General features: G+C 42.9%; 1 protein-coding gene across 1 annotated transcript in view; it reads left to right on the top strand.

Annotated features, from left to right (window-relative positions):
• The first annotated feature begins 451 nt into the window (after positions 1 to 451).
• LOC111941251 (uncharacterized) overlaps positions 452 to 10,865 on the top strand; it is a 337,983-nt gene continuing 327,569 nt past the window's right edge. Inside the window, exons 1-2 of the mRNA XM_086883483.1 lie at positions 452 to 5,760; positions 5,897 to 6,303. The gene's annotated coding sequence lies outside the window, so the exon portion shown is untranslated. The remainder of the gene's footprint in view (positions 5,761 to 5,896; positions 6,304 to 10,865) is intronic.

Raw genomic sequence — 10,865 nt, 5'->3', positions numbered from 1 at the left:
TTGGTTCAGCATTCCCAGTTCCATTCTGATCCATATGGGAACAAAGCCTCTGAACCTTAGCAAACATGTCTGTCACCGCCGTACACACGTGTGCTCCAGCTTTATTGTTCTGCTCTTAAAATCTTGGACTTGGCCATGGAATGTTCTCAATTATAAATTTCAGATCTTTGCTGTAAGTAGCAGGAAAAGACTCTTGCTTCTCAAAAATTACTTCTTGAGGTAGCACTTTGAAAGAACAGCTTGGCTTGCTTATCTGGTGGTTGGGATCAACCCAAATCCCCTTCTCACAGGCTGGGAAATGCATGGTGGGAAAAGCTTGTTTTCAGGATGGTGGTCACAGGATGGATTCATCATCAGTGTTAGTATATGGTCATTCTTCATCGCTCTCTTCATATTTAAACTGAAATACTTCTTAAATAAAAAGTTTGGGCTCCATGGTTCATTCTTTCACTTTTTATTTCCCCCTGCCCTGGTGTTCCCCAGTGAAGTCACTTGAATATTCATTCTTCAGGCTTTATAGCCTGAAGAATGTAGTAGTTGGTCGTTGGTTAAGTCTTTGGTAAACCATCAGCTTGAACTAACCACTGTACCTTCACCACCAGCATACAGAACCAGGATTCCTCTGCTTCCATCTGATTTGTGTGGGCTTCCGTTTCTGTCGTTCTTTTCCTCGAAATGCCTGTGCAGGATCTGCAGGTCATATAACACCATCAACACACATATTATCTGGCAGCTCAGCACTTGAGAGCCTGAAAGAGGGAATTCAGGGATAGTTAGCCAAAGCTAACAACTGCAGAGGTTTTCTGTACCATGTCTTGGTATATCAAGAAAAAAAAAAGAAAAGAAATAATTTGTTGGAGCCTTGTTTAACTGAGCACTCTGAACTGAGCACTTCAGGAGTGTGAGGGGTGTCTTGTGCAGCGTATCTCAGCACTGTCCTGGTTTATGAAGGTTCCGGAGACTGTTCCTCTTGTGTAATAATCTTCAGTTTACCCTGATCTTTATACTTTGTCTTGAATTATTAAAACTGCAGTCAAACATAACTTCTGGCAAAAAGCAGCTTTTCCTGCTGTGCTGATTTCAGTTGGTAACTGCAGTCCTTACCCATGTCTGTGTTCTGGGTGCTGCCTATCAGTGTTCAGGACCATATCTGCTTTGTTATCTGTGTTCAAGTTCCCTGGACCCATCTGTACTTTGTGGATATACAGACAATAGGGAAAAGGCACTAATTCCTATAGATATTCTTCAGGAAAAAAAAGTGCATTTTGTCTGTGACCTTTAATCTGTAACAGTAAAACTTTCAGTTGAATGTGGACTAAGAGCTTGGGAAACCTGTGGGAGTTTGAGGAAGGGTTGCTTTTTAAAAAAATTATCGATAATACAGGATCATGAGATGGAGGGAATTGCAATGTAAACATAGTAAACTTTATGTGGATTAGAAAAAAAAACATTAGTTGAAATAAGTTTTAAGCAGAGAAGTCAGTGCTACATAATGCAATTTGAAGAAAACCTCCTGTGTTCTTAGGGAAGAGATTGGAGTGTTTGGCTTTTGTAAGGAACCTTGATTGGTGAAACTGAAAAACTTGTAACTTTTAGTAGCTCAAGGTAATTACATTCTCATAATTTACTTATGAAGCCTTTTTGTCCGGAATTAAAAAAAAAACAAACAACAAAAAAAACCTATCTCAATAAAATCAAATAACCCCCCATTCCTCCAGGAAGATAATATTGTTCTGTGAAGTCCAAGTTTCGTTTGGATGTTCAATAAACTTATTTCCTCCCTTCTTTCTTCAGTCTGTTTGAACAAATACATTATGTTTTGAAATGCATATAATTTCTCTTTGAATTTGTGAAGGAAAATTTGTCATCTCCAATACTTTTCAATGTGAGATTAAGACCCGTCATTGTATTTGGCACTGGCACTCATTCCACCCTCAGCTGATGGTGATTTTTAGTTATGTGGTTGTTGCAAGAAGCTTGAACAGATGATTTGTCATTCCAGCTTCCTTCTGTAGGATGTAATCCTTAACATTCTTTGTATACAATGGTTTATACTGCTGTGTTTTAGGAATTTATTCCACTTCACCCTTATCTTGGTTCAGTTTAAAGCTGTTATTCAAATGCTTTCCATTGAGCAAGTGAAACAGCACTGATCCTGTTTGCCAGTTCTGCTCCACTGGAGACAGTGACATCTCTGTGCTACTTCTTAAGAGATTTTGTGGTGCTTTGTGCTCTGAATTTGCTTGAAATGGATGGTAATGGAGTTAATTACCTGTTGGTTGCAGTAGACAGAAAAGAGCCATAATGTTGTTTTCTATTTAATAAAAAAATAAAGTGATATAATTTCTCCCTTGACACATATCCCCACAGGATTAGGAAAGCTGTGTATCTTTGCTAGGAAAGTAGAAGTTTCTAGGTAAAATCTGGTAAGTGTTCAAACTGGTCACAACCCCTTCAGGAGGGCACTTGCATGGATAGTGTGCTTGTCCTCCTGTCTTTGTTCTAAACATACTGATTTAAAAGTATTTATGGTGGTTTCTATTTGCTCTGTAGTAATTTTATATGTTTTCTTTGGATAGACTTGTTTTGTAAATGCCTAATGTCAGTTCTTGGTGTGAAGCAAGAAGGTATGATGATCCTGATCCAATGGGAATTTTCTGTCAGTTCACTGAAGCTGTAAAACTTTGCAGTAATTATTCTGTTATGTCTGTGCTATTAGCTGGTTCACTCCCTACTGTACCCAGCCAAGACACTTCTAAAACTAAGTAGTGGGCTTAGGATGAACTATAATTTTGTTGATTACTTGGGATCTTTCTTCTTTGTTTTTTTCAAGGAAAAGACCAGTTGTGTGGCAAAGAGAGCTGCAACAGAATTAAGATAGATACCAAATACTGGTAAGATCTGGCTAAGAGAGGAAGAGACACAGGTAATACAGCTAGGTTGAAACTTAACTGTTTTGAGTTATTTCTGCTTTTAAAACTGAATAATTTGGAGTGTTTGCAAATGCTGTTCACAAGCAGTCTATAAAAGGGTGCTATGCAAAGAATGTATACAGAGAAGTGCTGGACAATGAGTAAATGTTGAGGGCTTCTAAATACTGTAGTCTAACACCTCCTTCCAGAGGGAGAGTATTGTGGAGTTTGATCCCTGCAGAGTTCAGAAAAGACATGACAGGTGGTGTCAGCTACAGAGACACTCAGAGGTTTGAGTGGACAGAGATATTCCATCAGGATTTCTGCAGTTGGCTTCATTCCCTCTTCCCGTGTTTGATTAACCACAGGCTCTCTGCCCAGAGGAGACTCAGTGCTTCTCAATAATGTAGGCAAAGCTGGGTTTGTCCATGAGAAATGATGGAGTGGGGCTCCCTACTATAGAAGAGGCAAAACATGTATTTTGGACAGTAACTTTAAAGGGACAGGCATGCCTTTTTTTCAGAATAGGGACAGTTGGGCAAAACTGCATCTTTTCCACTGGAGTTACTGCCTGCACACAAGGAGGCTGTTTCCCTCCTTGTCACCAGCTGAGTCTCTCAGCTGTCTGCTTCCTTGACTGAATGCCAGCTTTGCTACACTCCTGTGTAGTGTCACACCTGTGAGCTCATTTTTATTTCAAGTCCCTTCTGAGCCTCTTCTTTCTAGGGTACAAGCCCTGTTGGATAAGGGAAGGATGGCCTTACTTTCTGAATAGTGAAGGGGCATATCCTATTTTAAACATGCACTCAACTGAACGCAGCTTGATGAGTACCTAGCCTACATTTTGACTGACTGACTGACTGACTGACTCATGGCAAAATGTATCTTTCATGTTTTTCAGATTCTATAGTTATTGCTTATATTTCAGCTCCCTGATGAAGAGATCTTTGCAGGATTGCAACTCCTTCCCTTCATTAGTAGTGCTTCCTCAGGAAAGAAGTTCCCAGTAAGAAGAAACCCCTTCTGTCATGACATCACAAAAATGTCTATGGAATAAACAAAAAAAGTTGTGTGCCCTGCAGCCAAGAAGGCAAATGGTGTGCTGGGGTGCATTAGGAAGAGCATTGCCAGCAGGTCAGGGAGCAGTCCCACCCCTCTGCTCACCCTGGTGAAGCACATCTGGAGTGCTGTGTCCAGTTCTGGGCTCCTCAGGACAGGAGGGACATGGAACTCCAGGAGCAGCTGCACAGAGGGTGACAAAGATGATGAGGGGACTGGAGCATCCCTCTTACGAGGAAAGGCTGAGGGAGTTGGGGCTGTTCAGCCTTGAGAGGAGACGAGTGAGAGGGGACCTCATCAATGTCTGTCAGTGCCTGCAGGGAGGGGTCAGAGCACAGACCAGGCTTTGCTCGGTGGTGCCCAGCAATGGGACAAGAGGCAGTGGACAGGAACTGATGCACAGAAAGTTCCTTCTGAACATGAGGAAGAACTTCTTCACTGTGCAGTGACCAAACACTGGAACTGATCATCCAGGGAGGGCGTGGAGTCTCCCTCACTGGTGACATTCCTTAACCATCTGGATGCAATCCTGTGCCGTGTGCTCTGGGATGATCCTTCTTGAGCAGGGAAGTTGGACCAGATGACCAGATGACCCAGTCTGTGATTCTGCAGTAAACCATAAATTTTGGTCTTTTTCCATCTCAGACATCATTAAAAGCCATGAGATTGTAATGGGAAAGCTCCTCTGGTGATTAGGGGTCTCCCTGAAGGGAATGATGGAGCTCCATGTAGCACCTGGTAGAGCTGGACTTGGCACTAGGCTTTCTTTGACACCAGCACAGTGTGCTCTCACGGAAGTATGCACAGGTCTGCAGTGATAGCAAATGTTACGACAGCATGTGCAGCAGGACTGCATGTGGGAATCTACTTTTCCATGTTAAGCCCTAGAGTTTACGCATTTAAGCATCAGTCGTACTGATTCAGGCCTCCTACACCAGAGAAAGATAAAAATGTTAAAATGACATCAAACACACTGCAAATGAACATGGTTGTGATGAAACTGAAACCTTTGCTGTCTGAAAACCTTACATGGTGTGACAGCCTAATGAGGAATGCAGCTAAAATACTTGAAGTTCAGTTTTGACTTGAAGTTCAGTTTGTATTGCAATATTTTAAAAGTATCTATTTATTACATGCCCATCTATTAAACTAAGAATCTGGAAGTTTTCACTGGAGTGCTCAGTAACAGTGTATATACTCTTTGATATTTTTTTTAAGCTTAGTTTTTCCTCTGACTTGCATAGGAAATAGTTTCAAATGAATGCATTAATTTGGACAGCTTTTCTTGTGTAAATATATAGAATGTGTGCTATTGACATTGTTTTTATGTTGTGGATTTTTCAGAGCCTGGGGCCTTCTCTGGGCTGGGGTTCGTTTGCTTTTTATGCCTTGTAATGTTTTCTGAAGAGCCCAGTGCTGACAGTGATCCCTTCAGAGCCTCTGATGATGCACTGTCCCAGGGACCAGGGGCTGCTGAAGGCTGAAGTGTCTTTCTGCCGAGCTCCATGAAAAACATGAACACTGCCCTCAGCCACGGACACAGCTGCCATCTGGGAAGGCTGTGGTGACCTCCAGGGTAAAAGGATTCTGGAATACTCTGAATTTCTTCAGTCTGTATACATTTAGTAAGAGTAGTGAAGTCTGGATTTGGGTGGTGAGAACTGTAGCAGCTTGTGTACTTCCCATCGCTGGCAGCACTTAGGGCCAGGCTGGATGGGGCTCTGGGCACCCTGGTGCGGTGGGAGGTGTCCCTGGCCATGGCAGGGTTTGGGGCTGGGTGCAGCTCCAGGTGCTTTTCAGCCCAGGCCGCTCCCGTTCCCTGGCCATGGCAGGGGCTGGGGCTGGGTGCAGCTCCAGGTCCTTTCCAGCCCAGGCCGCTCCTGTTCCCTGGCCATGGCAGGGTTTGGGGCTGGGTGCAGCTCCAGGTCCTTTCCAGCCCAGGCCACTCCTGTTCCCTGGCCATGGCAGGGGCTGGGACCGGGTGCAGCTCCAGGTCCTTTCCAGCCCAGGCCGCTGCGGTTCCCTGGCAGCCCGGGCGTGGCGGCGCCTCCCGCGGGGCCGCAGCGGCACCTGCCGGGCTGAGGCCGGCACTGCGGGCCGCTCCCGCCGTCCGTGAGGGGCCGAGCTGCGGATGCTTCCTGCGGGAGAAACGGAGCCCTGCGAGCCCGGCAGGACCGGGCCGGGCTGTGTAAATAAACTTGGGCATTTGGTGTTTCCCGCAGTGAAAGCTCCGCTGGGGCCGAAGGGCTCCAGAGAGGTCCCCTGGGAGCTCTTTTTTCTCTCAGGGCACTTCAGACCTGCAGCAAGGGAAAGGAACTTTGTGCTTTTGGAGGTGTGTTGGCGTGAATCAGAACGATTCCTTTCTTTCCTTGGGCTGGAAGTGAGGTGTAGGTTTTACTAGGGAAAGCCTGAAGTGATTAGGGACTATTTTAGGACGGGCAGTTTCTTTCAGTAGTTTGTTCTAAAGGCTGCAATTCCTGTGGCAGATGCATTCTAATCTGCTTTCTGAATTTAAAACAGCCTGGGGTGATGTTCTTAGCAACTGGTCTTTTTCCTCTGAAATTCACTGTGTCATTGGTACCACTGCCATGGCTGTGGCAGCATGTACCAGCTCCCAGGAAGCATTCCTAGGAAAATCAGTGGGGATTTTTGAGACTCAGGTGTGCCTGTGAAGAAGAGAATTTAGGATAGTCTATTAGGAGATGTTTTTAAAAAATATGATATATTGTGAATTTAGCCTTTCTCCCTTTAAGGGTGTGCATAAATGGGAGAATCGGGATAGCCATACACTGGACATTTTCAGGAGCTTTTGTTGTAGGTCATTTTGATTTGGTTTGGCTTAAATGTCTATGAAAACCAGTAATTTTACTTATTTATATATTCACTTTTTATGTTTGCTAATGATGTCTGGCTAGAAAGAGAAAGAATTATGAAGGAATAATATAATGGTCTTGCAGGAAAGAGAAAGCTTATGAAATAATAAAATAAGGTTTCATTTGGATGCCTAGAGCAGGTTAACTGCTAATTAGTGGGTTAGTAAGTAACTGATGGGTTTCTTGCACATTTAAAAGTGAGTACATGTGAAGAAACAACAGTGCATACAAGATGATCTGGCTTAGTTGAGGTCACAAAGGAAAAGTTCCACAGGGATACTTGAGTGAGAAATAAAATTGGTAAATATTTTTTTTATTGCTACTTTTCCTAGCAAATCAGATGATTTTGATCTCATGTGCTCAAAAGTGGCAAAAATATCATGTGTGGCAGTGCTTGTCACAATTGAAGTATCAGCATCCATGATATCATGACAATGGAACACAGAGTTTGTGGCTTGAGCTTTTCTGCTGGGTTTGAACTTGCTCTGAAGTTCAGAGCTGAGCTTGCTCAGGTCATTCCAGTGCCCACTTGAAAGCTGAGGCATTCAGGGGCTCCAGCATCCTCTTTGCTGCCTGCAAAAGAACGAAGAACAGATTAATCTTTATTGTGCTCACCTAGTTTGAGATTCAGTAGGCAGACCAAAGATTGCTTTAGCTAATTAGGCCCTCTAATTGGATTTTAAAAGTTATTAACCTTTCAAATAGGCTCTCCAGAGTGGCATTGTCAGCATGTTCTGAGCTAATATGCAGCCAGCTATTGGCTCCACTTGTAGGGCTGACAAGCAGAGGGCAGGCAGGGTTGAGTTGCTCCTTGGAGAAGGGAGGGCAGGGAAAACTCTGTGTCCCTGCTCTGCAGTGGCAGGGGTGCAGGAGAGGAAGGTGATGCAGGTTCTCAGTGGGGCCAAGCAGCTGCTGCCTTACATTCTCCATCACTTCTTGCTCATGGTACCAGCTGAGATTTTACAAGGAGGCTGAAAGAAGAAATAAGACTCTAACAAAGAAAGTGGGTTTTGTTTTTTTCCTCCTTTGATTCTGTCTTGCCTTTGTGTTTGCACCTCTTGTGGCACATATTGCATTTCTTCATCCCACAGACTGTAAGGGTTTCCCCCTGAGATGCACATTACAGAGTACTGAGAATGGCTGGTCAAACTGGAGGGGGATATGTGTGTGTGAAAAGCTACAAAACAGAATATTATTTTCTGGGCTTATGGGAAGGTATGACTAGTCTATAATTTTTGGGCCAGCTCTGTTGGCGACTTTTTAATTCTTGATGAATTTAAGTGGCCTTCAGTGTTTGTGCCTCTGTGCCACTCAGTCCCATGTGTGTGAGACCAAAATAGCCCTACAGGAACGTGTCAGAGATAACCTGAGATGTTTAGATATCATGACTCATCATTAAAGTTATAGAGATGGATGAATTTGTGTTGCTGTGGCATGTCTACAAGAGTTTTCCTGCAGGCATTTCTCCTTACCCAATATGCTTTAGGACTTGTGAAATTTTCTTTTTTTCCCAATGTGTAGTGTATGAGGTCATATGGGCAAGAAAGGTGATAGCTGTGTGTTTGCTTAAAGTTGCCCTATGAAACAGAAGCCAGCATATAGAAGAAAGTCTCTCTGATATTCAGTTTTCATATAACAAGGAGTTTTAATCTCCCAACTCTCAAGACCCATTGCATTTTTCTTTCTTGCCATCATAATTACTTTTCCATGGCTTGTAAGTGAGAGCTGGACACCCAAGGCCAGCACTGAGCCATTTGTATTCATGGTAAAGTGCTGTTATTTGATGAATTTGATTAACACGACAGCTGCTCCATGCTTGCTACTCGCCTTCCTACTGTCTGGAGCAAAGCCTACCTGCTTTGCAAATGCTTACCTGCTCCAGAGAGCTCTGCCTGACTTTCCCAGCCATGTCACACCATGCCTTGCTGGCAGCACGTCACAGGGCTGCCAGCCTGGTGACAATGGACTTCTGTCACTGCCCAAAGCTCCAGGGCTAACAGCAGCCCCCAGCTGCCAGCCTACTCTCTAGCACAGAACAGGAGGAAATACATCATGCTTCTGGTGCTGAGCTTTTTCCATGATTCCACTTCCAAATGCTTTGCTGAGAAGCATCAGGAACTTTCTTCAGCTGCACATCGTACTCACTGTGAAATATTCAGAGAGAAGAATGCCAAAAGCCAAGGGTAGAGTTCACGTGTGCAGTCGTAGCATTCAGTGATAATGCTAGGTTCTTTTACCTTTGTTCTTTTTATGCAAATTTCCTGAGTTCCACCTTGAGAGAGAAACCTGTAGCTATGAAATTGCAGGCTATGGAATTTTTCTTAATGGAGTACCTACAGTGGTGGAAGAAGTAAAATAAAAAGGGCAAATTTCTTAATATAAACTCAAACCCCCCAGTACTTTATGTTATTTCCAGCTATACTGGTGTCTCGCTGCAGAACCAGCACATGCGGTAAATTTTTTTTTTGCCATTATGGTCCTTGTTCTTGTTTTTGCTAAACTCTTTCTAGAATGTACTGGGAGATTTCTGAACTGATTAGTTGTCCTGTGTGTTAAAACTAAGATAGCGCAGTGGTATCCACCCCTCACATATCAAGGCTTGTAAGTCATCTGTGGGGTTCATTCAGCCAAGTTTGTGCTCTAATGGAAGCGTTCACTGGAAATGTGTAGTTGTGACCTGTACAGTCTGAAATGACACACACTTGTAAAAAATCTTAATGTGATATGTTGTCATGAGGGGTTATAAAAGCATGAAAAATAGATTGCTGCCCTATTCCACCTCTGCAAGATTGATTGTATGCTTCTTGGAAATGTGGTTTCAATTTTGGAGAGCCAAGTCGTGGTTTATGAGCAGGTACCCTAGAGCAAACCCAACCCTGCAGCAATTGGACCTGACACTCACTCGAGGCAGGGAACGACATAAGACTTGGGGATGTGTAGTCTCATCATCACCTTCTGGTTTGTGTTAGAATATGTTCTTGAAACCCCATCTGAGAGAAAAGTTCTGCTGTTAGTGTAGTAAAATCAGTGCTGGTAAGAGTGAATAATGATCTTGAGCATCTTTAAATTTTAAAAGACAGAGTGGGGAAAGATGTGTCCTCCCCAGTGTAGGGAAAGGAAGTTGAGCAGAAATAGAAGAAGGATAAGGTTGGGCCATGTGTTTGAGAACTGTATTTCTATTTGGGGTGCTGTCTTCCTTCTACAACTGCAAGCTTCTAGCAAAGCTGGTTGAATGTTACTTCTTTCCCACTCAGGAAAATGGAAAATATGTTTAAAGCCAAAAATCTTGAATATGTGCTATCAAGCCAGTCTTAATCTGCTCCTCCTATAGATCAGACAGAACAGCTGCTGTGTGTAATCTGGGATTGGCACAAATGAGTGTAGGAATAGATGTAAAGGTATGCATGTGTTTGTGTGCTTATTGCTATTCTTCCTCCACAAAGGAGAATATGGAATATCCTGTGTATTCAGAAGAAGGCAAAGCCCTTCAAACTTGCGTTTTAACAGGTCCTTGATGGCTGTAGGCTGCCACTCCCACAGATTTGATTGCAAGGATTTGGTAGTTCCACCTTGAAAGCTGATGCTCAATATATTAGTTCAAAGCTACTCAAACCTCTGCAAGCACATAGCCTTAAAATAACATTGAAGTTTTTTGGTTTTTTTTGTTTCGACTTCTGAAAAATTAATACTTTCAAAAATCACTTTCAAAAGTAATGAACTAAAAAGCATAAAAGAAACTGAAAAAATCTATAGAGATCATAGATCAAATGCAAGTGTCCAGGTTTTAGAGTGCTGTGTGGAAGTAATACTCTCCAGAATGTTAGTAACCCAGTATCTGATATATTCACATCACAAGTCTTGAATAATATTGTCAATTTATAAAGAAAATATTACTTATGATTAAGTTGAAAGCAGAATATTACTCATTTTAGGGTAACTGTAACATCAAAGTCAATTAAAATTAAGCTTTATTATTCTCATATTAAAATTACTGGAGTGAGTGCACCATAGGGAGTTGTTC

The sequence above is a fragment of the Cyanistes caeruleus genome, chromosome 3, assembly GCF_971803275.1.
Source record: "Cyanistes caeruleus chromosome 3, bCyaCae1.hap1.1, whole genome shotgun sequence".
NCBI classification, from domain to species: Eukaryota; Metazoa; Chordata; class Aves; order Passeriformes; family Paridae; genus Cyanistes; species Cyanistes caeruleus.
This window is presented reverse-complemented; position numbering and strand designations above follow the sequence as displayed.